The sequence below is a fragment of the Lissotriton helveticus genome, chromosome 5_1 (genome assembly GCF_964261635.1).
Source record: "Lissotriton helveticus chromosome 5_1, aLisHel1.1, whole genome shotgun sequence".
Taxonomy (NCBI): Eukaryota; Metazoa; Chordata; class Amphibia; order Caudata; family Salamandridae; genus Lissotriton; species Lissotriton helveticus.
The window spans coordinates 1951601204-1951628812 of NC_136065.1; the positions used below are offsets into that span (position 1 = coordinate 1951601204).

The 27609-nt window shown below is 47.0% G+C and overlaps 1 long non-coding RNA gene and 1 pseudogene across 1 annotated transcript in view; one reads left to right on the forward strand and one right to left on the reverse strand.

Annotated features, from left to right (window-relative positions):
- The window catches only part of LOC144753906 (uncharacterized), a 468864-nt gene that overhangs the window by 123100 nt on the left and 318155 nt on the right, over positions 1–27609 (reverse strand). The window lies entirely within an intron of this gene.
- On the forward strand, positions 12695–14511 carry LOC144757143 (18S ribosomal RNA; annotated as a pseudogene).

Below are 27609 nucleotides of genomic sequence, written 5' to 3' on the forward strand. Positions count from 1 at the left end.
TTGTGGGAAGTTCTGTTTGGTCCAAGTCTGACCCACTGCTGATTGCAGAGCTCCAATCGGATGCAGATGTTTGCGGCATTGTGTTTGGTTGCTGTCCCTGCCTTTGGACCTTTGGGACACTTCCAGCTGTTTCAGGCACTTTCACATTGTCGTATATCTTGGCAAATGTAAAAATGCGTCCTTGCTCATAATCACATTTGTCCCTTTGAAATTTGAACGTTTTCCTTTTCTTTATGACTTCCTCTTCTTTCATTCACTGAAAAAACATAGGTTTCACACACGTTATAGTTGATGTCATGAGTGATGTCACTGACCATGTCATGAGTGATGTAATATGTGACGTCATCAGCAGTGCATTGCGGGCGTGCGAGTTATAGTTAGCTGAATTAACGGGGGAATTTCAATGGTTTTGTATGAGTGAAATGTCCAGCTAACTATAACATGTGTGAAACCTATGTTTTTAGGGCTCGGCCTCCGCCCACTGAAAGTGGGAGGAGTTTCGAGATCCTAATGTTAAAGAAGAGAAAAAAAAAGTATCTCCTAGGGCTTTGGAGAGACAAATTCCACACATTCTTTAGTGTGTTATGTCATCTGGCCAGTGATTCGTCTTCGTTGTGGTGTCGTTTTAATAGCCTTGAAGTGATAGGCTAAATGTCTTTTTCGTCGGGCATGTGTAGCATTTTTCGTTCGTGTGCGCGCAAAGAAGTACATTAATTATAATTAGGAGCTGTCAGGGTGCCTCCGTAAGTGAATCCAGATGGCCGGGCGCGTTCACCATTCAGCAGCGGTCAGCGCGCAGCTGCTCCATGCCAGGCCGGGAAAGGGCTTCATTAGTTCAAGAACAAGAGTCTGACGTTCTGTCATGGGCTGTTCTTTTAATCTCAGTTTCTTTTTTTTTCTGGAATGGTCCGTGGCCGGTGTGAATGGAATTGTTCTCTCGAGTTTATTATGTGTTTCTTTGCAGCAGCTTTTGTTTTCGGAGCTGAGGTAATGAATAGCAAGCTGGCAGGCAGCGCCTTTTAGAACTGTTTGCTTTCTGTTTGAGACTCCTGACAATGTTTTACAAAATCTTTTTTCTAAAAGCAAGCATCTATCGGAAGTGGGAGATAGGAACCTTTTGACTGGTTTCATATAGTTCAGAGATTCACTTTCATTCCTCTTTAAATATCACTCTTTAGGTGTTCAAGGTTTGTGTATTTTTTTTTTACATATCTTAAGACAATCTAAAAGTATTTTTTCAAGATGAAATGCCAAAGCAGCACAATGCAGAGCAATGACATACTACAAGTGGCATACTATAATATTTTTTTAATAAGGGGCAAGACGTTGAAAGCCTAATAGCATTCGCAAAGTTTATGTGTCGTGTTCATAAAAGCAGCAAATCTGGGATAAGCTGGGGGGAACTGTCTTTCGCTCTAAAGGCTGTCTGTCAACAGGTTTCCGCTTTCAGAAGTCTAACTGGAATTCTTCAGGACTGTTTATATGGAGTAGTTGCACTATTCTAGCAGACAGTAAAGCATCTGATTACAGTGGTCTTGGGGGCAGAAAACATGACCGCCTTGCTCCTGTCACACTCACATACGTGTATATGACAATTGTGAGAGTGCAGTTTGAGAGTTGAGAGTGCAGATTGAGAGTTGAGAGTGCAGTTTGAGAGTGCAGATTGAGAGTGCAGATTGAGAGTGCAGTTTGAGAGTGCAGTTTGAGAGTGCAGTTTGAGAGTGCAGTTTGAGAGTGCAGTTTGAGAGTGCAGTATGAGAGTGCAGTATGAGAGTGCAGTATGAGAGTGCAGATTGAGAGTGGTGTTTGAGAGTGCAGAGTGGAGATTGAGAGTTGAGAGTGCAGTTTGAGAGTGCAGTTTGAGAGTGCAGAGTGGCGGTGCAGAGTGCAGAGTGGCGGTGCAGAGTGGCGGTGCAGAGTGCGGAGTGGCAGTGCAGAGTGCAGAGTGGCGGTGCAGAGTGGCGGTGCAGAGTGGCGGTGCAGAGTGGCGGTGCAGAGTGGCGGTGCAGAGTGGGGGTGCAGAGTGGGGGTGCAGAGTGGGGGTGCAGAGTGGGGGTGCAGAGTGGCGGTGCAGAGTGCAGAGCGGCGGTGCAGAGTGGCGGTGCAGAGTGGCGGTGCAGAGTGGCGGTGCAGAGTGGCGGTGCAGAGTGGCAGTGCGGCGGTGCAGAGTGGCGGTGCAGAGTGGCGGTGCAGAGTGCAGAGTGGCGGTGCAGAGTGGCGGTGCAGAGTGCAGAGTGGCGGTGCAGAGTGGCGGTGCAGAGTGGCGGTGCAGAGTGCAGAGTGGCGGTGCAGAGTGGCGGTGCAGAGTGCAGAGTGGCGGTGCAGAGTGGCGGTGCAGAGTGGTGGTGCAGAGTGGCGGTGCAGAGTGGCGGTGCAGAGTGGCGGTGCAGAGTGGCGGTGCAGAGTGGCGGCGCAGAGTGGCGGTGCAGAGTGGCGGTGCAGAGTGGCGGTGCGGCGGTGCAGAGTGGCGGTGCAGAGTGGCGGTGCAGAGTGCAGAGTGGCGGTGCAGAGTGGCGGTGCAGAGTGGCGGTGCAGAGTGGCGGTGCAGAGTGGCGGTGCAGCGGTGCAGAGTGGCGGTGCAGAGTGGCGGTGCAGAGTGGCGGTGCGGAGTGGCGGTGCAGAGTGGCGGTGCAGAGTGGCGTTGCGGCGGTGCAGAGTGGCGGTGCAGAGTGGCGGTGCAGAGTGGCGGTGCAGAGTGGCGGTGCAGAGTGCAGAGTGGCGGTGCAGAGTGGCGGTGCAGAGTGCAGAGTGGCGGTACAGAGTGGCGGTGCAGAGTGCAGAGTGGCGGTGCAGAGTGGCGGTGCAAAGTGGCGGTGCAGAGTGGCGGTGCAGAGTGCAGAGTGGCGGTGCAGAGTGGCGGTGCAGAGTGGCGGTGCAGAGTGGCGGTGCAGAGTGGCGGTGCAGAGTGCAGAGTGGCGGTGCAGAGTGGCGGTGCAGAGTGCAGAGTGGCGGTGCAGAGTGGCGGTGCAAAGTGGCGGTGCAGAGTGGCGGTGCAGAGTGCAGAGTGGCGGTGCAGAGTGCAGAGTGGCGGTGCAGAGTGGCGGTGCAGAGTGGCGGTGCAGAGTGGCGGTGCAGAGTGGCGGTGCAGAGTGGTGGTGCAGAGTGGCGGTGCAGAGTGGCGGTGCGGCGGTGCAGAGTGGCGGTGCAGAGTGGTGGTGCAGAGTGCAGAGTGGCGGTGCAGAGTGGCGGTGCAGAGTGGCGGTGCAGAGTGCAGAGTGGCGGTGCAGAGTGCAGAGTGGCGGTGCAGAGTGCAGAGTGGCGGTGCAGAGTGGCGGTGCAGAGTGCAGAGTGGCGGTGCAAAGTGGCGGTGCAGAGTGGCGGTGCATAGTGCAGAGTGGCGGTGCAGAGTGCAGAGTGGCGGTGCAGAGTGCAGAGTGGCGGTGCAGAGTGGCGGTGCAGAGTGGCGGTGCAGAGTGGCGGTGCAGAGTGGCGGTGCGGCGGTGCAGAGTGGCGGTGCAGAGTGGCGGTTCGGCGGTGCAGAGTGGCGGTGCAGAGTGGCGGTGCAGAGTGCAGAGTGGCCGTGCAGAGTGGCGGTGCAGAGTGGCGGTGCAGAGTGCAGAGTGGCGGTGCAGAGTGGCGGTGCAGAGTGGCGGTGCAGACTGGCGGTGCAGAGTGGCGGTGCAGAGTGGCGGTGCAGAGTGGCGGTGAGTGCAGAGTGACAGTGAGTGCAGAGTGACAGTGAGTGCAGAGTGACAGTGAGTGCAGAGTGACAGTGAGTGCAGAGTGACAGTGAGTGCAGAGTGACAGTGAGTGCAGAGTGACAGTGAGTGCAGAGTGACTGCAGAGACAGTGTGTCAGGGTGCACATTGTGTGAGTGTGCAGAATGAGTGTGCAGGGTAAACAGTGTGTGACTATGCAGGGTGACATTGGGAGTGTGCGGGTGAGCAGTGTGTGAATGTTACGGGGCAGTGTGTGAGTGTGCAGAAAACACCACACACACATACACCACACACACATAACGCACACACAAACCACACACCTCAGTCTCTCAACACCACACACTTGTCACCACTCAACACAACACACTCACCACCACACTCACTCCCCAGGCTCACCCCCACAGACTCACCACCACACACTCACCAGCACACAGAAAACAACACACACAACAACACACCCCCAGCCGTCAATGAATGCTTTCACCATGCACAAACACCAACAACCATCATCCATCTGTGCACGCTTTTACCAAGCACACACCCACCAGCCGTCAGTGCACCCTTCCACCAGGCACACACACCTCCAGCCGGCAGTGCACTTTTCCACCAAGCAATCGCAGTATGGTACACTTTACTTTTAAACATATTCATATAAAGCACAGCATGCCACCATTGGTAAAATTACAATTCAACAAACATACTTCCACTACACACCACATGCACACACTCCATAACACATGGCAAAAAGACATTGGCATTTACAATGCCATTAGCTCAAACTCAAATAAATCCGAGCCCGATTGCATTTCTAATGCTTGTTTTAAATGCTAATTCCTAACTATAACGTGTGTGAAACCTATGTTTTTTTCCCCTTTTTACAACACTCGGCAACACAGCTCCATGGCGCTTACTGGAGATACCTGTTGGGCTAGTTGCCCCCTAGGGGAACTCTGCATTGAACAGGAATTAATTCCCCTACTTAAAACACGCCTCAGGGCATGTTTGCACTCACATCACCTCAAGCCCCGCCCCCTACCTTCACCACTGTGCTAACGCGCCCTGTGGAGTGTTCTAAGTTGGGGAATTAAGTTCCCTTGCATACTGCGAGTCCCTGGGGGCCAACTAGCCCACCGGGAACCTCCAGTATGCGCCAGAAGGCTGCGTTGCAGAGACGTGTAATGAGGCCACGCCCCTTTTCCCACCTCTCTGCAACACAGCCCCCGGGCGCGTTTGCAGAGGGGTAACTAATTCCCCTTGCATACTGGGGGTACCTGGGGGCCAACTAGCCCACCAGGAATCTTCAGTATGCGCCAGGGGGCTGCATTGCAGAGAGGTGTAATGAGGCCACGCCCCTTTTTACACCTCTCTGCAATGCAGCCCCCGGGCGCGTTTGCAGAGGGGGAACTAATTCCCCTTGCATACTGGAGGTCCATGGGGGCCAACTAGCCCACCAGGAACCTCCAGTATGTGCCAGGGGGCTGCATTGCAGAGAGGTGTAATGAGGCCACCCTCCTTTTTACACCTCTCTGCAATAAAGACCCCTGGCACGTTTGCAGAGGGGGAACCAATTCCCCTTGCATACTGTGGGTCCATGGGGGCCAACTAGCCCACCTGGAACCTACAGTATGCGCCAGGGGGCTGCGTTGCTTTGCCCCGGGGGTTGGTGGTCCCCGGGGCAGTGTGGGGGCCATTGGGGCCCCCCCACACTTCTTTTTCACTATGCCCCCGGGATTTGGCCCCCCTGGGGGGGTAATTTGAAAAAAAGCAGACCGGGTTTTAAAAAAAAAAAATTGGGGCCTTTGGGGTCCTTGTGGGACCACCTGGGCAGGCCTAGGGGGTCAAGCTGTTTCTACCCTGCCCCCTTTTTGCGTTCTACACGTTTGTTTTTCTGCTTTCTTGTGCCTCGGTCTACCCAGCACAAGATGGCTGCCAACACTTCCTGGTTTGGAGTGTTCACAGCCAATGAGCATGCAGCTCGTACTCGGAAAGGAACGCGTACGGTACTCGTTCGGTACTCGTACGGTACTCGTACCCCGCGATTTTTGTCAAAAAGAAAATTGGGGGGGCCTTGAGGGTCCTTGGGGGACCCCCTGAGCAGGCCTAAGTGGTCAGGGTGTTTCTACACTGCCCCCTTTTTGCGTTCTACAAGCTTGTTTTTCTTCTTTCTTGTGCCTCGGTCTACCGAGCACAAGATGGCAGCCAACACGTCCTGGTTTGGAGTGTTCACAGCCAATGAGCATGCAGCTCCTACTCGGAAAGGTACGCGTACGGTACACGTACCCCCGTGATTTTTGTCCCCCCAAAAAACTTGGGGGTCCTTGTGGGACCCCCTGAGCAGGCCTAGGGGGTCAGGGTGTTTCTTCCCTTCCCTCTTTTTGCGTTCTACACATTTGTTTTTCTGCTTTCTTGTGCCTCAGTTTACCGAGGCACAAGATGGCTGCCAACACTTTCTGGTTTAGAGTGTTGACAGACAGTTGACAGCCAATTAGCATTCAGCTCGTGCTCGGGAAGGTACAGAGTACAATAAGCTCTCAGTAAGCTTACAGTATTCACCTCTAGATATACTTATGATTTTACTTTTGATTTTCCTAGGAACTACTGAACGGATTTATACCATTTAACAAAAAGGACCATCTGCGAACAAAACTCTACCTTTTTGCCAAGTTTGGTGTAATTCCTTTCAGCCGTTCGGGCTGTAGCCCCGGCTAAAGGTCCTTTGGGAAATTGCATGGGGAAAACACGTTTTGGGACCCCCTTTTTTCTCGGCCCCCGCTTCACGAATCACCCCCAAACTTTCAGGGAAGGAGTGGAGCGGAGCAGGCCATCTTCTTAGAGAAATTCGCCAAGATTCGTCCACCGGCGCCAAAGTTATTCCAAATAGAATGTTGCGGATTTCCTATGGAAACTAGGTTTTAACTATAACTACCTACTGGCGACTGCCAGTAGGTAATATATATATATATATACATATTTTGTTTCAGCAAAACCCAACAAGGTCCCAACAGATGAACCAGAGTCTCCACGGCACAGAGGGAGTCCACGATTGATTTCTCAGAGGTACTTTATTTTTTTCTTTTCAACACCATTAGTGCAAACGTGAAAGGAGGTCAACACGTTTCAGTGATTGCCTTCAACTGGAAATATATATATATTTCATACAAGTTGCCTTCACCCAGAGTTCTCTACTTCTTTTTTGCATATATATATATATATATATAACTTTTTTATAACTTTTTGATAATTTACCAGCGATAGCGAAACCTGCTAGTAAACACACTAATGAGACAGATGAAAGTTCCGATATTAAGTCCTTGTTAAAAGCACTTGAAAAGAACACCCGCAGTGAACTTACTAAGTGGTGGGAAATAAAATCTTTGCAAAAAATATCACGAAGTCAACCGAATACCTCGGGGCTTAAGAATAATGTTAGCCCCGAGTTTCGAAAATCCCAATCCACTTCTACTAAAAGACTGGGCTGACAGTAATCTGGAGGCATCGATGCGGCTGGTTTGCCTCTTGATTAAATATGCAACTATTGACCGCGAGGTAAACGTTAAAGAAATAGCACGCATTAAACATGAACTGCTTTCATTAACTACTGCAGCAAACAAGGACTACATAGATAAAAGTCTCCAGGAGATGGCAGCACGCATCAAAAAACAAGAGGACATGATTAAAGCTACGAAGGCGTTTAAGTTTTCGCGAGACAAAAACGATTACGAGCGAGGCCAAGTCTTCACGTTTGCCCGCAAGTATGATTCCATAAAAAGACAAGGAGGCGCAGGGGCACAACAAAAACAAGGTCAAAAACAAACAGCCAACATTAATAATCAGGTTGCTTCATCATCGGACACCAGTGTGATTGTCACTGACACAGACACAGAAGGCAGTGGCTCAGAAACTGGCAGCAACTCTATATTGGGGCCCCTTACGTATGCGGAAGAAATGGATTTTATTAGACAACTGAGAAAATCAACCTTACGATCACGGAACGCCAATCCGCAAGCCGCAAATACAGGAATCACAAAAGGCGCCAACGCCGCAAGCGAGCAAAACAGCAAAGGGCGAGGGCAATTCCGCAAGAAAAGAAATTGGAAAAACTAGATGAAAATGCGTAGAATACGATCATTAACCTTACCAAACTTGAACTTAATGTGGCTGAACTGCAACTGTTAAGCTTGGGACTCAGCTATTGTCCAGAGAGTAATTGTAATTTCGTGGAGACAAGGATTGATGTATATAAATTTATACGAAAACTCAAATTGGCCAAATTTTTCAAAATAAAAAACCATAACAAACCGATGCCTGATCCACGAATTACTCCAGATCTTACTGGACTCAAAGCAAAACAAATTCCTTTGTTAAAAACTTTGTTCACCTTGGGCCGTGATATGTCAAATAGCCAACAACAATTGACAAATACCCAACAAATAGCAGATACTGAGGGAATTGTAGTTTCTACGGCAGGAGGAAGTCCGTTTAAGGCACCCTCAACTTTTGTACCGATAATGCCACGTGACGCCTTAGACATCTTTCATGACCGCGTCACCGAAGAACTAAAATAACTACATAGGAAAACTATCAGAACTGAACAAAGAAACAAAGCTAGTACATCCAAACAATATTTACAACTTATGGAAAAATTGAAGAATAATAACTCTGTAGTAGTGAAGAACTCTGACAAGGGAGGAAACCTGGTGCTCTGGGATAAAGCAGAATACAAGGCAGAGGCATATCGGCACTGAGACGATCTTGAGTGCTACGAACAATCTAATGGGGCTGCAATTAGTAAGGTACACAGGGATTACAAAGTACAACTTATGGCATGGAAAAGGGAAGGGTTAATCACCAAAGATGAATTTTCTTTTCTACACAAAGAACATCCTATACTTCCCACCTTCTATCTAATCCCAAAAGTACATAAACAAACCGTTCCGGTTCCAGGACGCCCGATCATTTCTGCCAGGGATAGTGTTTTTGAGAACACATCTAAGTATGTGGATCATTACCTGCAAGAACATGTAACTGCATTACCGACTTACCTAAGAGATACCAAAGACTTCCTTTGTAAATTAGACTCTATTGTTTGGTCAAAAAATTACCTCCTTATGACTCTTGATATTTGTTCCCTCTACACCAGCATCAGACACGAAGACGGATTAGCTGCCACTGAACATTTTTTACAGAACAGATGTATTTACCTACATAATCATAACAAAATGTTATTGAGTATGATAAGATGGTGCCTGTTCAATAATCTGTTTCTGTTTGATGGGAAGGTGTTTAAACAACGGCAGGGTGTAGCCATGGGTGCATGCTTCTCCCCCAGCTACGCGTGTTTACACGTCGGCTGGTGGGAGGAGCATGTACTGAGGGGGCAACACAGGACTATAGCTGACAAACATCTAGTCCACATATGGAGGTATATAGATGACATTTTCATTGTTTGGGACGGTACACAAGCTGAAGCCCACGCATTTGTCAATACCATCAATGACAATCATTATAATTTGCAATTTACAGCCCATATAGATCAATATAAAGTCAGCTTTTTGGACATTACTGTCACCATTGAGGACAACATCATCACAACATCACTGTTCCGCAAACCAACTGCTGGAAACACCTTGCTACATGCTTCGAGTTTCCACCCACAGCACACCATCACCAGCTTACCATATGGTGAATTTTTAAGAATACGTAGAGCCTGCAGTACACCTACAGCCACAGCATCAGCACAACAAGCGGCTAGAAGTAGATTATTGCAACGGGGCTACAAGGCCCAGCTACTTGATTCTGCACTAGCCAAAGCCAACTCCAGGGACAGATGTGAACTGTTAGCAACGTCTCATGACAAAGAGGCAGTGGAGGTAGAGGCACAAGATGAAGTTAGGCACAACCAAACAAACAATGCCAGCACTGCAGTGGCATGTAGGTTCATATCAACATTTAACAGGCAGGCAGGTGCCATTAAAAAAATCATGAACGCCCAATGGCCAATTGTATTAACTGACACGATTTTGGCCCAGGTACTTCCCACTAGACCCAACTATACATATAGAAAAGCACGATCCATGCTGAATGATCTAGTGAGAACCAGTGCTGAACTTGATGTGAATAAAGGATGGTTTACAGCAAGTTTGTGTTTCTACAAATGTAGCACTTGCCGTGCTTGTAAATTTGGCATCAATACCAAGATCTATACTACGGGCTTCTCAGAGGTTCCGTGCAAACTAAAGGGACACTACACATGCCGCACCGACCATGCGGTATATGTGTTACAATGTGGTTGTGGATTGCGCTACGTAGGGAGCACGAAATTGCCAGTCCACCAAAGAATTTTACAGCATACATGGGCAACTATAAATTCAGATAGTGCATACCCTGTAGCCCGCCACATCAATGAACAACATGAAAGTAATCTCAACATGCTGAAATACTTTGTCATTGACAGTGTTCCCATTAGTAAATTAGGCGGTGACCGCGAAAAGAAATTGCGGCAATTGGAAACTAAATATATTCTCAAGCTTGATACCAAGACCCCTAAGGGACTTAATATGTGTGAAGACATACATCATTACCTTTAGAGTGGTCAGGCAGTCAATGGTTAGTTTTCAATAGACATTAGTTGTAATTAAGATGTTCAGTCCACCTTTCTTGTTTTGTCCCATTAGTCATTCAGGTTATAAAAAAGGTTACAAAGGCTTTCATCTGGATAAGAACTTAGTTAGTCTCGGGAGAACTACATTTGCCTTCCTGATATATTTATATTTATATATATATTTGCATCTTCTCTTGTTTTGTTCTGGTTTTTTATGCAGTATTCAATCACATTCCCTCTAGGACATTAGTACCCAGATATAAATAGGAAACGGTATGTTCCTGAGGTAATAAGAGTCTAAAGGAGAATACGCAACAACTTCTATCAGTATTACAGAATCTTTCTGTTCCTTCTCTCTATGCACAGGTTATCTTGCAATACACACAAGTTTAGTAATACATGAATTGTATTATAAGAGTTTAGTAAAGGGATTTTAACTATCACACCCTTTTCACCATTTTGTCACATTTTCACTTTTATAGTTAACATACTGCAGTCTCCTTAGATGGCAATAGTCGATAGGTATAGTCGTTGGTATATTACCAATATTGAGCCGTTGGCACAAGTGGGTTTTGCAACTCTAAAAACAGGAAACTAAACAAACTTGGCATTTTTTTGTTCTGCATATGGTTAATGATTTTTAATATTATTGATGGCAATCAATACCATCAATTCACCTACAAGTTGCATCGTTTATTATTCCAATGGCTTGAATGTGTATTTGAACACTATATTAATTATAACTAGGCACTAAAAACAACTTGAACAAAATTCAGGAAAGATTGAATTGGGTAATAATATTTGTACCGTAATTTCATAAGAAAGTGTTCTTCCTCATTTGTAGTTTGTTGTACCAAGCAGTATGTCTTCCCTTTTAATGGTATGTGTAGTCACGTGGTTAATTTGCACTTGTGTATTTAATGCATTGAATTGAGCAGTGCAGGGATGTGAACAAGGCTACTGCGTTAGCCGAAACGCGTCATCATGCCTGACTTTTTGCGCACCTGGTTTAAATAAAAGTCACTGTGGCCAGCAGTGAGAACAGCAATTGCGGAGTTCGTGTTTCTCTTTTGGTGGGCTAAACACCGGAGCGGTAATTGGATATATATATATATATATATATATATATATATATATATATATATATGGCAAGGTGCCTGTGACAAGGTCCAAGGGAGGCCTCCCCTGCGTGTCTGGGCCCAGGATCTCTGGCCAGGCCCAGGGGCCCTAGTAGGCACCGGGGTGGTTGCTTCCATCCAAGGCTTCTTCCCCTGGCCTGCCGCTTTGCCAAGGGCCAAGGAAGGGTTTCTGTCAGGCCTAGGGAGTCTCTCCCTTCCTTGGCTGGGTTTGAAGCCCTGAACGGGGCCCCCAAAACCCCTGGGCTGGCCCCCACCCAATCCTGGGCGGTGTCCTCAGGCCTTCTGCTTGGCAAGGTGCCCAGGACGGAGTCCTAAGGCCTTGTGAAAGCATCCCCTGCCAGCCCAGACACGCAGGGGAGGGCACTCCCCTGCGCCCTCCCCTGGCACAGAGCGATCAAATGGCCATCCTTTGAGCCCCACCATCTGGTCGCCCTTATCCCCTTGGCCATCTGATTGTATGCAGTGCTTTCCCGGGCTGCCCTGCAAGTCCCAATGAGGGCTCATTTGCCTCACCGATCCCAGCCAGAAGGTCGGGCGCGTTTTCGCCTTTGTTCTCCTCTGTCATCCAATGCCCACAAATTACAAGAAGGGGGGGGAAATTCTCCTCTGGATTAGTAGGTAGAAGGTACCTTGGACCTCCCTTCCTGATGGGCCTTGTCCTCCAGGCCTACCTGCCCCGGGAGTGGGCGGGGATGTGAAGCCGGCACAGCCGCACAAGGCAGTCTACCAGGGGAGGGCACGCCCAGCAATGTGTACTCTGGTCAATTGGGCACACTTGGTCCTTTTACGGATAGACTGCTTGGTCAGCCTCAACTGTTTTTTCAAGCAAAGAGCTTCCATTCTGCATGGACTGTCTGAATCGTGAGCTTCTGCCACCTGGCGGATTCCTTTCCCAACAGAGCAAAGGCCGAGTATCCTTGGCAGATTGTGCCCCCAGTGGTCCGACCAGAGCGAAGGGGTCAGATGACGCCAGGTCCCGGATGCTGCTGCCTGGGGGTCCGTAGTCTCACGCACCACACGGAACACACGCTCAGGCCGGCACCTCTGCATCTCTCTCAGGCTGCGCCTTGGTCCACCTCTCCCTTCAGAGAGGTGGGCCAAGACGTCCTGACCCACCTCTCCCTTCAGAGAGGTGGGCCAAGACGTCCTGACCCGCCGGTGTCCGTGCGACTGCACCTGTCCCACAAGTGAGCCCTCCAGCCCCCCAGGCTGGTGGGCTCTTCCCCAGCAGGCTCCTGAGGGGTGTGGGGGGGACAGGCATGCGGCTCCCAAACCACATTGTTCCAACAGGTTCCTACCTGGTTGATCCTGCCAGTGGCATATGCTTTTCTCAAAGATTAAGCCATGCACGTGTAAGTACACACTGCTGGTACAGTGAAACTGTGAATGGCTCATTAAATCAGTTATGGTCCCTTTGATTGGTCCATCTCTTGCTTGGATAACTATGGTACTTCTAGAGCTAATACATGCCGACAAGTACTGACTTACCTGGGATGCGTGCATTTATCAGACCAAGATCAATCCAGGCTTACCCGGCCGCTTTGGTGACTCTAGATAACCTCGGGCCGATGGCACGTCCCCGTAACGCCCACGATACATTCGGATGTCTGCCCTATCAACTTTCAACTGTACTTTCTGTGCCTGCCATGGTGACCATGGGTAACGACGAATCAGGATTTGATTCCAGGGAGGGAACCTGAGAAACGGCTACCACATCCAAGGAAGGCAGCAGGCGTGCAAATTACCCACTCCCAACTCGGGGAGGTAGTCACGGAAAAATAACAATACAGGACTCTTTCGAGGCAATGTAATTGGAACGAGTACACTTTAAATCCTTTAACAAGGATCGATTAGAGGGAAAGTCTGTTGCCAGCAACTGTGGTAATTCCAGCTCCAGCTAGCATATATTAAAGTTGCTGCAGTTAAAAAGCTTGTAGTTGGATCTGGGGATCAAGCTGGCGGTCTGCTGGGAGGCGAGCTACAGCCTGTCCCAGCCCCTGCCTCTTGGCACCCCCTTGATGCTCTTGACTGAGTGCCCTGGGGGTCCGAAGCATCTACTCTGAAAAAAGTTAGAGTATTCAAATCAGGCCGGTCGCCTGAATACTTCAGCTAGCAATAATAGAATAGGACTCCAGTTCTATTTTGCTGATTTTCAGGACCGGGGCCATGTTTAAGAGGGATGGCTAGGGAACGTTCGTATTGTGCTGCTAGAAGTAAAATTCTTGGACTAGAGCAAGAAGAACCAAAGGGAAGCATTTGCCAAGAATGTTTTCATTAAGAACGAAAGTCGGAGGTTCGAAGATGAACAGATACTGTTGTAATTCCGACCATAAATGATGCTGACTAGCAATTTTGCGGCGTTATTCCCGTGACCCGTCGAGCAACTTCCAGGAAACCAAAGTCTTCGGGTTTCGGGGGGAATATGGCTGCAAAGGTGAAACTTAAAGGATTTGACAGAAGGTTACCACCAGGAGTGGAACCTGCGGGTTAATTTGACTCAACCCAGGAAGCCTCACCCGACCCAGACACTGAAAGGATTGACAGATTGATAGCACTTTCTCAATTCTGTGGGTGGTGGTGCATGGCCGATCTTAGTTGGTGGAGAGTTTTGTCTGGGTAATTCCGATAACGAACGAGACTCCTGCATGCTAACTAGTTACACGGCCCTCAGTGGTCGGCATCCAACTTCAAAGAGGGACAAGTGGTGTTCAACCACACGGGATTGAGCAATAACAGGTCTGTGATGCACTTAGATGTCCGGGGCTGCATGCACGCTTACTGAACGGATCAGGGTGTGCCTACCCTTCGCCGACAGGTGCGAGTAAGCCGCTGAACCCCGCTTGTGATAGCGATTAGGGATTGCAATTATTTCCCATGAAGAGGAATTCCCAGTAAGTGCGGGTCAAAAGGTTGTGTTGATTAGGTCCCTGCCCTTTTTACACACTGCCTGTCACTACTACAGATTGGATGGTATAGTGAGGTCTTTGGATCGGCCCTGCAGGGGTCAGCAACATCCCTGGTGGAGCGCTGAGAAGATGATCAAACTTGACTATCTAGAGGAAGTAAAAGGCGTAACAAGGTTTCCGTAGGTGAATCTGTGAAAGGATCATTAACGTCAGAGCGTTACAAAGGGAAGCTGGACAGAGACTATCTGTTTATGATTTCTCTTTGCCTTTCCTTAGGTGTGGCGAGAAGTCCTCAAGGGTACACACAGAAGGTGCTGCCTTTGTGAAGATGCTGTTTGCTTATCCTAATGTTGTGTCAGTGAGTCCTAAAAGGTACAGAGCAGGTATTGTCTTCATGAGAATGCTCTTTGCCTATCTTTAGATGTTGTTAGAGAGTTCTCAAAGGTACAGAGCAGGTGCTGTCTATGTGAGACTGCTGTCTGTATGTCCCTAGTTGGTGGCAGGATGTCCTCAAGGGTACAGAACAGTTTGTTTTCTCTCTGAGGGGGCTCTATGACTATCCTTAGGGGTTAGCAGGGGTATCAGATGTATATATATTTATATATATATATATATATATTTCCTACGTTGGTGGGAGTTTTGGTGATAATTAGCGGTGTGGTTCTGCCGCGGGAGTGCCGCACAATCAGCAAGCGCGCCGGAGGCTTTCCCGACTGGAACCTTCATTTTTGGTCGTGACGAACGAGAGGGAAAGCGGTTGCCACAGATGACTGTCATCGGTATGATTCTGCGGGCGAACTTGAAAATGGTTTGCCAAGCAGCACACGGACTAACAGACTTTTGAAAAGAAACATGCAAATTAAAAACACCGCCTAATTGAGGGCAGACGAACTACTGCTGTCAATGGACTACAAGATCCAGCATGCCGTGAAACATACGCAATGACCATTGGGGGTCTGACCATTGGGGGTCTACAAAAGAGGAACATTGGCAATTGTTGTAGGACTGACGGCAGCGATGGTGTAAGGGGTGACCTTTGAGAAAGTCTAAGGATAGACGAAACGCGTCAGGAACATCACCCATAAGAAAATAAAAGCACCTGTTTGAAAATCCGAGTGTGTGCGACTCCATTTCCTACGTTAGTGGGAGTTTTGGTGATAATTAGCGGTGTGGTTCTGCCGCGGGAGTGCCGCACAATCAGCAAGCGCGCCGGAGGCTTTCCCGACTGGAACCTTCATTTTTGGTCGTGACGAACGAGAGGGAAAGCGGTTGCCACCGATGACTGTCATCGGTATGATTCTGCGGGCGAACTTGAAAATGGTTTGCCAAGCAGCACACGGACTAACAGACTTTTGAAAAGAAACATGCAAATTAAAAACACAGCCTAATTGAGGGCAGACGAACTACTGCTGTCAATGGACTACAAGATCCAGCATGCCGTGAAACATACGCAATGACCATTGGGGGTCTGACCATTGGGAGTCTACAAAAGAGGAACATTGGCAATTGTTGTAGGACTGACGGCAGCGATGGTGTAAGGGGTGACCTTTGAGAAAGTCTAAGGATAGACGAAACGCGTCAGGAACATCACCCATAAGAAAATAAAAGCACCTGTTTGAAAATCCGAGTGTGTGCGACTCCATTTCCTACGTTGGTGGGAGTTTTGGTGATAATTAGCGGTGTGGTTCTGCCGCGGGAGTGCCGCACAATCAGCAAGCGCGCCGGAGGCTTTCCCGACTGGAACCTTCATTTTTGGTCGTGACGAACGAGAGGGAAAGCGGTTGCCACCAATGACTGTCATCGGTATGATTCTGCGGGCGAACTTGAAAATGGTTCGCCAAGCAGCACACGGACTAACAGACTTTTGAAAAGAAACATGCAAATTAAAAACACCGCCTAATTGAGGGCAGACGAACTACTGCTGTCAATGGACTACAAGATCCAGCATGCCGTGAAACATACGCAATGACCATTGGGGGTCTGACCATTGGGGGTCTACAAAAGAGGAACATTGGCAATTGTTGTAGGACTGACGGCAGCGATGGTGTAAGGGGTGACCTTTGAGAAAGTCTAAGGACAGACGAAACGCGTCAGGAACATCACCCATAAGAAAATAAAAGCACCTGTTTGAAAATCCGAGTGTGTGCGACTCCATTTCCTACGTTGGTGGGAGTTTTGGTGATAATTAGCGGTGTGGTTCTGCCGCGAGAGTGCCGCACAATCAGCAAGCGCGCCGGAGGCTTTCCCGACTGGAACCTTCATTTTTGGTCGTGACGAACGAGAGGGAAAGCGGTTGCCACCGATGACTGTCATCGGTATGATTCTGCGGGCGAACTTGAAAATGGTTTGCCAAGCAGCACACGGACTAACAGACTTTTGAAAAGAAACATGCAAATTAAAAACACCACCTAATTGAGGGCAGACGAACTACTGCTGTCAATGGACTACAAGATCCAGCATGCCGTGAAACATACGCAATGACCATTGGGGGTCTGACCATTGGGGGTCTACAAAAGAGGAACATTGGCAATTGTTGTAGGACTGACGGCAGCGATGGTGTAAGGGGTGACCTTTGAGAAAGTCTAAGGATAGACGAAACGCGTCAGGAACATCACCCATAAGAAAATAAAAGCACCTGTTTGAAAATCCGAGTGTGTGCGACTCCATTTCCTACGTTGGTGGGAGTTTTGGTGATAATTAGCGGTGTGGTTCTGCCGCGGGAGTGCCGCACAATCAGCAAGCGCGCCGGAGGCTTTCCCGACTGGAACCTTCATTTTTGGGCGTGACGAACGAGAGGGAAAGCGGTTGCCACCGATGACTGTCATCGGTATGATTCTGCGGGCGAACTTGAAAATGGTTTGCCAAGCAGCACACGGACTAACAGACTTTTGAAAAGAAACATGCAAATTAAAAACACCGCCTAATTGAGGGCAGACGAACTACTGCTGTCAATGGACTACAAGATCCAGCATGCCGTGAAACATACGCAATGACCATTGGGGGTCTGACCATTGGGGGTCTACAAAAGAGGAACATTGGCAATTGTTGTAGGACTGACGGCAGCGATGGTGTAAGGGGTGACCTTTGAGAAAGTCTAAGGATAGACGAAACGCGTCAGGAACATCACCCATAAGAAAATAAAAGCACCTGTTTGAAAATCCGAGTGTGTGCGACTCCATTTCCTACGTTGGTGGGAGTTTTGGTGATAATTAGCGGTGTGGTTCTGCCGCGGGAGTGCCGCACAATCAGCAAGCGCGCCGGAGGCTTTCCCGACTGGAACCTTCATTTTTGGGCGTGACGAACGAGAGGGAAAGCGGTTGCCACCGATGACTGTCATCGGTATGATTCTGCGGGCGAACTTGAAAATGGTTTGCCAAGCAGCACACGGACTAACAGACTTTTGAAAAGAAACATGCAAATTAAAAACACCGCCTAATTGAGGGCAGACGAACTACTGCTGTCAATGGACTACAAGATCCAGCATGCCGTGAAACATACGCAATGACCATTGGGGGTCTGACCATTGGGGGTCTACAAAAGAGGAACATTGGCAATTGTTGTAGGACTGACGGCAGCGATGGTGTAAGGGGTGACCTTTGAGAAAGTCTAAGGATAGACGAAACGCGTCAGGAACATCACCCATAAGAAAATAAAAGCACCTGTTTGAAAATCCGAGTGTGTGCGACTCCATTTCCTACGTTGGTGGGAGTTTTGGTGATATATATATATATATATATTATATATATATATATATAAGGAACCCTCTCCACGAGCAAGAAGAAGAGGCCACAATAGGGGAGACAGCGGAGGTTTGCATTTCGGCTCGTAGTTCTGCCTTCTTCAGCGCCAATGGTTTCAGCAGGATGCGGGCGTTTTCACCAGTTTAAATACCTTGTCCCCTCCTGCAAGGTGTCAACAAGCTCCGCCCCCCAAGCAGCGAAAGTTCGTGTTGCTGAAAGTTTGAACATGTAGGACGCCCAGTGCGTCAGTACTACATGTCCCAGAATGCTGTATGCTGGTCTGGAACAGCAGCGGGGGTAGTTGACAAGCACGTGTGCGGGAAATTGTCACCTTAATTACGGCAATGCTGATTCCGCCTCAGCTCCCCAGACCGCACCAACCTCAAAGTCCCGGTAATTCAATTTACTAGGCGCAAGTCTGGAAATTCAACTCGCCCGGCTTGGGGTACAATTACTCCAACACTGCCTCATTTCTTGCCGATTCCAGGGGTGGGCCCCGGCCCTCCCAGTCACCTGGGTACAAACACCCCCACCGAAGTAGATACCAGCGTGACCAGGGCCAGCTTGTGGTGCGGGAGGCCTCTTGAAGCGCGACTCTGGCACTCGCGCTGTCTGTATGCAAGGAACCTTCTCCACAAGCAAGAAGAAGAGGCCACAATAGGGGAGACAGCGAGGTTTCTTTATTGCAGGTAAAACCAATTAAAGGGCAAATGCATTTCGGCTCGTAGTTCTGCCTTCTTCAGCGCCAATGGTTTCAGCATGATGCGGTCGTTTTAACCGGTTTAAATATCTTGTCCCCTCCTGCAAGGTGTCAACAAGTTTGTTTTCTCTCTGCGGGGGCTCTATGCCTATCCTTAGGGGTTGGCAGGGGTATCAATGTATATACATGTATATATATATATATATATATATATATATATATATATATATATATATATATATATATATATATATATATATATATATATATATATATATATGTATCTATATATATATATATGTATCTATATATATATATATATATATATATATCAAACACGAAGGTTGCTCCACATAAAGATGCCTCTACGAAGAGTTGAAAGCCTTTATTTCAAGATTTCCAGTACAGCAGGTAAAAGTCCACTCTGCATAATGAGCCCAACGCGTTTCAAACAATGAATGTTCTTGGTCACGGGCGAATGAGCAGAAAGCAGCATGCGCGATGAGACACTCCCTGATAAGTGTTGAAGACCCGCCTTAATGGGCGTATGCTGCATAGCATTCTGGTTTTCGTAGTGTCTCACCCCTTGTGTAGGTGCCGCCACAGTCTGTACCTTATCTCTGTATTTCCCCAGTGGGTGAGGGTGGAACTAGAAACACTGCGGTACTGTTCATAGCGCCAAATCTCAAAATGGCCCCTTCGCTCTACAGCGCTCGGTACTTCCAAGCGCCAGATCTGCAGGCTAGGCAGCGGGCATCTTTGCGGCCGAGCAAAGCCGCTAAACATCACACGAAGGTTGCCCCACATAAAGATGCCTCTACGAAGAGTTGAAAGCCTTTATTTCAAAATTTCCAGTACAGCAGGTAAAAGTCCACTCTGAATAATGAGCCCAATGCGTTTCAAACAATGAATGTTTTTGGTCACGGGCGAATGAGCAGAAAGCAGCATGCGCGATGAGACACTCCCTGATAAGTGTTGAAGACCCGCCTTAATGGGCGTATGCTGCATAGCATTCTGGTTTTCGTAGTGTCTCACCCCTTGTGTAGGTGCCGCCACAGTCTGTACCTTATCCCTGTATTTCCCCAGTGGGTGAGGGTGGAACTAGAAACACTGCGGTACTGTTCATAGCGCCAAATCTCAAAATGGCCCCTTAGCTCTACAGCGCTCGGTACTTCCAAGCACCAGATCTGCAGGCTAGGCAGCGGGCATCTTTGCGGCCGAGCAAAGCCGCTAAACATCAAACACGAAGGTTGCCCCACATAAAGATGCCTCTACGAAGAGTTGAAAGCCTTTATTTCAAGATTTCCAGTACAGCAGGTAAAAGTCCACTCTGCATAATGAGCCCAACGCGTTTCAAACAATGAATGTTCTTGGTCACGGACGAATGAGCTGAAAGCAGCATGCGCGATGAGACACTCCCTGATAAGTGTTGAAGACCCGCCTTAATGGGCGTATGCTGCATAGCATTCTGGTTTTCGTAGTGTCTCACCCCTTGTGTAGGTGCCGCCACAGTCTGTACCTTATCTCTGTATTTCCCCAGTGGGTGAGGGTGGAACTAGAAACACTGCGGTACTGTTCATAGCGCCAAATCTCAAAATGGCCCCTTCGCTCTACAGCGCTCAGTACTTCCAAGCGCCAGATCTGCAGGCTAGGCAGCGGGCATCTTTGCGGCCGAGCAAAGCCGCTAAACATCAAACACGAAGGTTGCCCCACATAAAGATGCCTCTACGAAGAGTTGAGGGCAACCTGACTTGAACTATATTAGCGGCCGGCTCGGTCGCGAAGATGGCTCGCCGCAGTGATGCGGATCCTGTACCTGGATACCCCGGGTGCTGAAAAGGAGCAGAGTTTGCCACAGCGAGGGGTTGCTTAATCCGACGAACTCATCCTCCAGCTTCCCTCGGACCCACTGGGGTGTTTTATGAAGGAATTAAGAACTGGTCGCAACCCACATGGGTAACACATTTGGAGGAGAACTGCAAGTACCATAAGGCACTCTGTTGCCGAAGCCGAGCGAGGCTCAAAGACACGCCCATGCAGGCGGGCTTGATTGAATAAATGCAGGTGTTTCAAACTCCACGCAGCAAAGTTCTTTATTTTTTGAAGCTCGTGATCAAGGGCGGTGGCCCAAAACATGTTGAGCTGTTTTTACCGATGGAAGGCTGGGTGATGCGTCTGCTGGGGCCCTCGTGGAAAGGCGTCAAGCTCTGAGTGGCCTCTTCACCTAGGGCAACCTGACTTGAACTATATATATATATATATATATATATATATATAAAAACGAAAGCCTTCCTCCACAAGAAAAGAAGCAGGAGCCCAAGAGAACAGGTAAGACGGATTTTATTAATAAACAGTCAGTCCCAGTTGCGGCAGATGCATTTCGGCGTGGAGCCTTCTTCGGTGCCCAACACCGGGAGCCCTCATCTGTGTTCTGTTCCTGCTGCCTCTGATGAGAAGATTAGCGTGATGCGCTCCTCCCCCTGACAATGAGGCACACCTGTTACAGTCCGTTTAAACTTCAGGGACTGCAACTCCCAAAAGGCCATGTAGTAGCGGCAATTCGGGTCCGTGAAATGGGGAGGATGTGTAGAAAATCCACGCCGCAGTCACACAGCAGTACACGATAATGGAGCCATCCCCTGCCGTCATATTAACAAGTCCGTCCAAATGTTCCCCAATGACGCCACAGCCTCGCACCCAGGGGAACCAATTTGCAGGGATCAAGTATGCTAGCCGCACAATGTCCTAAACGAGGTAAAATACCTCACTGCGCCGGGTCCCCTGTTGGCAAAGCGGGAACTGGATTATCCCTCCCGGGAAAGTGTAAATGCCGTGAGGCGGAAGCCAGCAGTTGTCCAGATCCCAAGCGTGGTGGGGCTCCTGAATTGTGCCACTGGCAGACACAAATTATGTAAACGAAAGCCTTCCTCCACAAGAAAAGAAGCAGGAGCCCAAGAGAACAGGTAAGACGGATTTTATTAATAAACAGGCAGTCCCAGTTGCGGCAGATGCATTTCGGCGTGGAGCCTTCTTCGGTGCCCAACACCGGGAGCCCTCATCTGTGTTCTGTTCCTGCTGCCTCTGATGAGAAGATTAGCGTGATGCGCTCCTCCCCCTGACAATGAGGCACACAGTCAGTTTAAACTTCAGGGACTGCAACTCCCAAAAGGCCATGTAGTAGCGGCAATCACCTCACCTCACCTCACCGATAATCACCTCAAACTAAATGCTCTGAAAACTGAGTTCCTACTCATCTCACCCCCGGCGAAAATCTCCACCACCCAAACCTGGCTCAATAACCTAACAGCACTCAATGTCCAACCTACCATCGTGGATTCGGCGAAATCCCTAGGCATCACACTCGACGCCAAGCTCAACATGCAGCAGCACGTTAGCAAAGCCACAAAAGGAGCTAATTTCCAAATCAACACACTGAGGAAAATTAAACCCTTCCTCCCTGCCGAAGACTTCCAAACTGCTGTACAAGCTTTAGTCATCCCTCGAATAGACTACGGAATTGTTGCCCTCAGCGGACTCCCGCTATCCACAACAGTACCCCTAAGAGCCTCCTTGAACGCTGCCGCGAGACTCATTACTGGCTCAAGAAAACATTCGCATATATCCCCTGACTTAAAGTCTCTAAAATGGCTGCCTTTTGAAGCCAGAATACAGCTAAAAATTGCAGTTATGACACACGCGGCCGTGCACCACAATGCACCCAACTACCTCGCTCAAAAGTTGTCTATATCAGGAGGTTCGAGATCCAATAGAAGTACAAAAAATCTACTCCTGAAACCTCGTAGATTCCGGAAAGAGAAAACATACAAGCGCTCCTTCTCAGGAATGGCACCCAGGATCTGGAATGCGCTCCCTCCTGAAACCAGGCTTATCTCCTCCACTGCACTCTTCAAGAAAGAGGTGAAAACCATCCTTCTGGCCAAGATCTCCTGAACTTTATAGGTGCTGGATCAGAGACTCTGCATCGCTTTGTATCACTGTTCACCTGTCCTTTGGCACTATACTCCTACTTGATGGTGACACTACTACGCTACTCTCTTACTACCGACCAATATATGATACACTTTGGTTTATTGAATCACCCTCCCGATGCCCCCACCCAGTGTTCTCTCTATCCTAAGAAATTGGTATAAGCCATCCACACATCCAAGGTTTACCTGAACCCTTCTGTAGTGGGATCAATGACTTGTGTCGTCTTATATTACTTGTTTACCTGATTGTATATTGATATGTTTTCTGTACGTTATTATTATCCTACTATGTTAGTGACTATTATACTGCTCCCATTATCTCTGTTCATTCCTGCTGCCCCTACCCCTGTCTCTGTGAAGCGCTCTGATATCTGTAAGGATCTTGTTCGCGCTATATAAAACTTTGAATAAATAAATAAATAAATATATATATATATATATATATATATATATATTTATATATATATATATATATATATATATATATATATATATATATATGAACAACCAATCCTGCTTCCTCAGAACCAACCAACGAAGTAGGCACGGACACGAGGCTGTAAGAATATGGCTTCTTTAATGGATCAGGTCACCCTCAACCCGGAGACACGAGAGACGCGTTTCACCTGCACAGCAGGCTTTGTCAATCTGATTAGCGCCCTCTAGCAGTAAGTATATATAGTATGTTTCCCTCTAAGGACAATAGTAAATACTGAAAAAATACTTTCAAATTAAATACATGAATGTATGCAAATGTACACAGTGTGCTGATTTCGCGGCTAATTTGGCAGGTAAGACAACATCTAACTATATATGCTGGGCACAATGCTCAAATCACATAATGTGGTTCACCTCGACATTCAAAGCATAAGTACAAACAAATGCAAAGTTAAACTGCATGACATCGGCCTTTAAGGGAACATTCAACTATAGAAACCTGCGGCGCTAATCACTTGTGATATAATGCCATTATATTCAATACTCAATATGTAGTAAAAATGTAAAATGAACAACGCTGCTGCAAGACATGGCATTACTTTGGCTCAAATATTTCTTTTGCTCAGTTCGTGAATGTGTCCCCGGTAATTGAACTCCGACCTCAGCTCCAAATAAAAGTTTGTGACTGCTTGCTTAAGACATCTGGAAATGTCTTGAAGCCACAGGAGACAGAACAATGGTGAAAGCGCCACCGGGACTGCATCATAGTTAATTGCCTTAAAATGCAAACCTCCCAGCGCATGCATGCCTTCTGATCGGGACTGCCAATCCCATAATGCATCTTGGCCAAAATACATTCGGAAGCAGTTCTCGGGCAAAAATGTTAGTGAGTGAGTCAGAGTTATCCACATAATATTCCGGGGTCAGAGGGCAAAAACATAAGTCTAACGAGCATAAAATACCTTCATCTAGAAATCTAAATCTCTGTGTCAATAATGGACCAGCAGCGCAGAGTATAAATTCAAACAGGCACATACGCAGGGTGGAGGGGGACCGGTGAATAAAAGACTCGAATATGCCCAACAGTCCTCACCGCATCTGCGTCAGCTTCCGCGGTGCCCGGTCACCAGAGGGCACCAGTCTTATGGGCAAAGCATTTCTAGCAAGGGAAATGCTGCTCTTTATTGCAGGTAAAACCAATTAAAGGACGAATGCATTTCGGCTCGTAGTTCTGCCTTCTTCAGCGCCAATGGTTTCAGCATGATGCGGGCGTTTTCACCGGTTTAAATATCCTGTCCCCTCCTGCAAGGTGTGAACAAGTTTGTTTTCTCTCTGCGGGGGCTCTATGCCTATCCTTAGGGGTTGGCAGGGGTATCAATGTATATATATATATATATATACCTACTGGCGGTCGCCAGTAGGTAGTTATAGTTAGGATCGCTTTCCATAGGAAATCCGCAACATTCTATTGGGAATAACTTTGGCACCGAATGAGGGATCTGCCTGTAATTTTCCGTAACTTTTCCCGCGCTGCGCTCCGCTCCTTCCCTGAAAGTTTCGGGGGGATCCGTCAAGCGGGGGCAGAGATAAAAGGGGGGTCCCAAAACGTGTTTCCCCCATGTTAATTTCCATAGGGCGGTTGGACTCACTTTTAGCCCGAACGGCTGAATGGATTTCCACCAAACTTGGCAAAATTGTAGGGACTGGTACCCCGATGTGCCTTTGCTATGTCTCAAGATATATGCTCCAGTGGTTTTTACGAAAATTTACTTTGAAAAAATATATATTGGGCTACATTGGACTATATATATGTTAGAGTCCAAATGTAGCCCAATGTAGCCCAATGTAGCCCAATGTAGCCCAAAGATGGCCACCAGAGACAAAAAAAACAAATGTAGCCCAAATATCAGCCAGATGTAGCCCAACTATAGCCCAATGACAGAATGTCCCAGAGTGTTCTAAAGAACAACTAGAGCGCTAACAGTCTTACTTATGATAAAAGTATGGCACACCTGAAGTCATCTTGATTGGAATAAAGTGTTAACACTTAAAACATTTAATTTGCAAAGGAACAAAATGAGGGGGTTCATTTTGCCATAGAAATTATGATTAGTGCTGAAGAAAGAAAAATTAGGGCACATTGTGAGTGACCTCAAATCCTCTTATATTTCATTAAAAAAATTCTGATATGCAGTCTCCCAAGATGGCCACCGGAGACAAAAGAGCCCAAATGTAGGGGTTTCATTTTGCCATAGAAATTTTATATATATATATATATATCCAAAGTATCCACACAAAGGTCCCAAGTTCCAAGGACAGTATGAAGTACTGACACAAACGGCGTATTTCAAAAGTTCATTTATTCAGCGTTTTAGGCAGCAAAATATCAGTCACTCGACGCGTTTCGGGGTTCCTCCCCTTAGTCACGAGTCAGTGGATGCTCATTGGTATAACAGTAATATAGTAACGGTCACATGATTATTCATGAAAATAAACAAAATACTTATCGTGCTGCAAGCACGAACAAAATTTCAAAACGGACAGTGTAAATTGCATTGGATACATCAAGCGAAAAATAATACTTTTTCATATTCTTGAACAAGTTTAAACCATATAAACAATTGACTACTCAACTCGAGGATTTCCTCATTTTCGTCATTGTTGGCCATGGAAATAAATAACGGACTCAAGACCATTGCGATTCTCATGTAGTCGGACTGTTATCCCGAATCTTGTACATGATAACAATCATATTCAATCACGCCTCAGTGGGCAAATCAATGATTTATCTCATAATGCAATTCATCAGGATTGCATTGCAATTCATTAAATTATATTAAATGAATTAAAATAAATAAAATTCACTCCCAAGTGGGCAAAGGTGCATTCCATTATCCCAATATCAGATATGATGTGTTGCATTCAATGAATGACATTTCATGATAAATCACGACCATAGTTGCAATTTCATGTACCAACTCTATACTTATAATAGCCATAGTGGCATTAAGGTCCTTTTAATGGTCAAGTCCAATTCTCAAGCCACAAGTATTAGATCGTCCAGACTGGAACTTCCATCAGGTATAGGTTGAAGTAATTCAAGTGTTGAAAATAACCGTCCCTATAAACAAAGAAAATATACAAACCTATGACTATCAATTTAAAAAAATATATTATAAAACCATTCACATCTCCACAATAAAGACATGAGAAGTTAAAAAACAGTTAAGGGCAATAACTATGTACTATTTGCCAAAGTTGATTCTCATCAGACTACAACTGCGGATAGCTCATCTAAAACTGGAAACATACAATTCTACTCATACATCACCCTAAGTGTACTCCCATTTCTTCATCACAATTATGCCCTCCTGGGGTCATGGTTTTGTGCTGAATAATCATTCTGGATTCTAATCTGCGTAGGTTTTGCAAACGATTTCCTCCTCTCTCATGAAATTTCACTGTACATAAAACACAAAAACTCAATAGGTTCGCATTTTGGTTATGATGACTATAAAAATGGCGAGCTATCGGATATGTTTTATCCATATTGGTGATGGCACGCAAATGCTCAAGTACCCTTAGTTTTGCTTGCTTGATAGTACTGCCTATATAGGCCTTGTTACATGGACAAAACAATGCATATACCGCATAGTCACTTGTACAGGATGTATGTTCTTTTATTATAAAAGTCTCTGATGTAGGTGTTAATTGGACTTTCTTTACATTCCGGCTAGTTTTTGCAAGCTTTGCAATCCCTGCAAGTAAAAAAACCCTGCACACCTAAAGTTTTTGGTTTTTTGGCAATCACTGCACTGCATAATTGATCTTTTAGGGACCTTGCCCTCCTAAAAGAAATTTGGGGTGAATCATTGACACATTTGGTTAAGTCTGGATCACTGTGAAGTAAGGGCCAGAATTTAATGAGACTTTTTCTGAGCATGCCTGCTTGGCTACTATAAGTGGTAATGAAACGTGTCTTATTATCATTCTCACTCTGTGAATCCTGAAATTTAGGCTGTAATAATGATTCTCTCGAACGTTTATCTACAGCTTTCTGAGCTTCCAGAATTATTTTATTCGAATAGCCCCTTTCAGAAAATCTCATGATCATGCTTTGTTCCTCAAGTGCAAAGGCTTCTTTGGTACTGCAATTGCGCTTTGCTCTTAAAAGCTCGCCAATCGGAATACTCCAAAGCAAAGAATTAGGGTGACAACTACGCGCATGAAGAATGCTGTTCCCTGCAGTCTTTTTTCTAAACAGCAGTGTTTCTAGTTTGTTGTTAACTACCTTTACACGTAAATCGAGGAATTCTAAATTGTCTCTGGACCAATTACTTGTAAATTTCAAATTGAAATCATTGTTGTTGAGGTCATTCACAAAAATGTTCGCCTCCTCCTCAGTTCCCTTCCATACAACCATCACGTCATCTATGT